Source organism: Trematomus bernacchii, unplaced genomic scaffold (assembly GCF_902827165.1).
Source record: "Trematomus bernacchii unplaced genomic scaffold, fTreBer1.1, whole genome shotgun sequence".
Lineage (NCBI taxonomy): Eukaryota > Metazoa > Chordata > Actinopteri > Perciformes > Nototheniidae > Trematomus > Trematomus bernacchii.
In genome coordinates this window covers 572,100-576,269 of record NW_022987888.1, presented here as the reverse complement: position 1 = coordinate 576,269, position 4,170 = coordinate 572,100, and positions in this window count along the sequence as shown.

Genomic DNA, 4,170 nt, shown 5'->3' with positions numbered 1-4,170 from the left:
ATTTTCGGTGCAGTAATCTGTTAGCATTTTTCGCTCGTTGCTAATTCAGAGGCTCAGTGTTAGCATTGTGGGTTTTCTTTTGAAAAATAAATAAAAATGATCAGTTAGATCTCTCGGGCTTAACAGGTTAAAGCTCTCTGAGATGCATTTGAAAAAGAAAGGAGATTTTTACATGATTTCATTCATATTGTCGGGTTACAATTCTTTCAAACATTACATTTAATTACAACATATTAGATGGCTAGATTTTCAAATACATATTTAATGTGATTTCAACATGTGGCATCCAATTGATTTAACCATGGTCGGGTTAAGGCATGGCCCCCACCCCTACGTCCACCTCCACCACCAACTGACCAGCAGGGTCTGGTACTTGTAGGATAGGAGCTGACGTAAACCGGCCCTTGAGGTCCTGAAAAGACCGTCTGTAAAAGTTAGCGAATCCAAGGAAATGCTGCAGCTCCTTCCGGGAATCAGGAACCCGCCTCGAGCTAACCGCTGAAACTTTGGAGGGATCCATCTCCACACTTCCTTGACCCACGATGTAGCCTAGAAAGGCGACCGAAGAAGTGTGAAACTTGCACTTCTCCGTCTTGACGAACAGCGAGTTCTCCAGAAGTCTCTGAAGAACTGTCTGGACGTGGTGGATGTGTTCCTTGAGATTCTTTGAAAAAATCTAAATATCGTCCAGATAAACAAAAACATAACGATCCAACATGTCCCGGAGTACGTCGCTCACCAACGCTTGGAAAACCGCAGGGGCGTTGGTAAGTCCAAATGGCATCACCAGGTACTCATAATGTCCCGAAGAGGTGTTGAAGGTGGTCTTCCACTCGTCCCCCTCTCGGATTCGTACCAGGTGATAAGCGTTCCGTAAATCCAGTTTAGTGAAGATTGTAGCCCCTTGTAGTAACTCGAACGCTGACGAGATGAGTGGCAAAGGATATCAATTATTCATAGTGACGTCGTTCAGGCCCCGATAGTCAATGCAGGGCCTCAGGCTCAGCTGAGAACCAAAATGCAACACACGGGAAACCAGGGATAGTCGGTAACCAGCTTTATTATAGGCAAAGGGCTGGTCGGGGACAAACCGGCAGACAGTAGGCAAAGGGCTGGTCGGGGACAGGCGAGGGTTCCAGGAGTAAGCAAGACGGGAGACGCAGGTACAGGCAGGGTCAGGGAGCAGACAAGGCAGAATAATCCAGGGGCAGACAGGGTCGAAACCGGGTCAGCAATATGGAAGGTAATGCGGGAAAGACTGGCATGCGGCAAAGTACGATCTGGCACTGAGGTGAGAGTGAAGTGGGCCTATATACTAATGGAGCTGATGGGTGTAACAGAGTGAGAGAGAGAAACAGGGTGTGACTACCAGGTGACTAAGGAATGTTAATGCAGAAAATAGGTGAGTGAGGGAGCAGACTGTGACACAGGCAGCCCTAAATAATAACAAGTAACCATCATGTGTGGTGCTATCTGTAGTTGTCTGTCTTATTTTTTGTTGATTTCATATTGTTTTCACAGTGTTGTGAAAATGAATTTCCCCCTGGGGACAATAAATCTAATCTAAACTAATTTAATATTCAATCCCACACTTGGCGAATGAGAACATAAATTCGTAATTTACCTCGTTTAAAGCACTTTTGTTGTAATACTATGGATTTAGTTGACACTACTAGCCGAGTTTCTTTTATCCAATATTTCGTGGGCAGGTACATGGAATTAGAAGAAGACGAAGAAGAGGTAGAAGAAGAAGTAGAAGAAGAAGAAATATGCTAACGCTACAAACAGGCACAACACTGTTACTCTGTTTTTACTGACATGTAACATTTTATTTCACCTTGCTCTATGTTTTTTAACGCACATTCAAAAATGGGAACATTTTCGGGAGTTTCAACAACTCAGCATTGGCCGATTGGCCATTTTGCAAGTTTCTAATAAGTAAAATGGGGCTAAACTAAGATCAAAGTCACAAATCCCCCATTCTTTAACAACTTTAGTAATCAAAACTAAATGAAAAATAGTCAAAATGATTCCAATCAGGATCTCTTGTATTGACTGGGATGAAGCATTCTCAGAGGTAAAGCTCTGTCTCTCCATTACGTACTGTCACTGTCTCAGGTCCAGAGAGTAGTGAGAGTATGTAAAGGCGGGGGTGCTGATCTCTAACTCGGAGCTGCATGTCAAACCACATCAACATCCGGTGCTTAGCCTGCAGCAAGGAGGAGAGGCAAAAGAGGAGAAATCTCCCTCTCAGCAGTTTTGAACATTTTCTTTATAATTGTTTTCTTAAGCAGCTTTTATGGATAAAGGCTTTTAGCAAAGTTGGGAGAGTAGAAATCATGTTGATCCCCCTGAACAACAGGACTCTCCCTCCCTAAATGTCTTCGTTTGTTTAACTCCCTTGTTTTGTTAACCCATGACCCAAAAAGAAACATGTACATTTTAAGATTAGCCTTAGCAGTTTAATGGCCAGCCAAATCATCTTAAAGGTGAATTTTATCAGGAACACAAATAATGTTGTCATGTACAGTAGTGCTTGTTGAAGCAGTCCAAATCTGAACAAAACACCTGAAACTATTGCGACAGCTAGAATAATAAGAAAAGCCAAAAGTCTCCACTTAGCTTTATTGAAAGCATCGACAATTTTTAGCCGTAAATCATTCACAAATGTCTTCTTCATTTCCCCCCAAAACAGAATGCATTGGATCCTATATTGAACTAGCAGACAAAACTGCTCTGAACAGAAAAAGTCCCAGATGGGACTCGCAGGTCCTTCATTTCTCCCCATCTTACGTGCAATGACAGCTAGATATGCTGCCTGAGGTGGCCAATGGCCATCTATCAGCCTCGGCTGATGCTCCAAAGAGCAGTCTCTGCACAGTAACACTTTGCCTCCCTCTCTTTCCGAGACGAGGCAATCCAGTGGAGGATTCAAAGACGGCCCATTAGGGAGCCGTGCCATCTTACCATGGCAGTAACAACTCTACCAATTACACATTCACCGGGAACATAAGGTCCCCACTCCAAAGGCTCCAGTCTCTCTTCAAGAAGGTATCCTTGCTTGGCCATATTGGCACCCAGTAGGGCTTTCCCCACTAGATGAGAACACACACCCCGTCCCTGGACCAGGTTACCAGCCCCCCGAATGTATTCGCTAGTGCAGTCTGTGGCAGGGCCATTATTTGACTTTCTTATCTGTGTGCAGTGTACTTAAGCAAAATGTGTCAAGCTCAACATTATTATTTTTTAGCCCTACGGGGTCTTCTCCCTCAGTTTTAATATGAATAATAATACATTTAATTTCTTAGCGCTTTTTAAGCAACACCATTAGTTTCAGGTTTATAAGAGACGGACTAGATTTGTGTGACACCGCGTGATTCTAACAAATCTTGAACATTAAAGTTCTTTAAATGTTTTCCATTATCTATTCTTAATGATTCAATATCTGGAAATTGAATGAACAGTTCTGCCAATCTTGTAGAAATAGTCTTCCCTGTTGCAACTCTCAGGAGATAAACTCTCTTAGCACTTGAGCCATTGTCCCTCTTAGGTGCCTTACAAACAATGGACGTCCGCTCTCGGGAGCGTCGGAGTGGTGCGGTCACCCTAAGTGACAGACCTAAAGTATCCGGGATTCAGGCATCTTCCCTGGCTTGTACATTTTTGGTGATGCGCCCTGGAGGTATCAGACTATTTTAAACAACTTTTCCCCGCCTTTCAAACACTTATTCCGGGGTTTTAGCCAGTCATTTTGCACGAAATCATTTAACATTCACGGTCTCCTGAAAAAGCACATATTCTGTGCATTTTCAGGAAAGCGTCAATGTTAAATGATTTCGTGCAAAATGACTGTCTAAAACTCTCTTCCAGACATTTAAAAATACTTTCCCCGACCATTTAAACATTATTTCTGGCTTGTAAAGTGCAGTTATGCGCCCTGGAGATATTATACTATTTCAAACAACTTTTCCCCGCGTTTCAAAGACTTATTCTGGGTACAAGTGTTATATTTCTTCCCCCTGGGTGTGTGTGAGACAAGTGAAGTGAGTCAGCCTGCCAACAAGCAGCAGTGTGCTGTCATTTGAAACATGTTACCCCACTGTTTGACACATCTTTACCCACGTTTCGAGGACTTTTTCCTGGGTCAATGTGTGCTCCAATGTGCCCTCT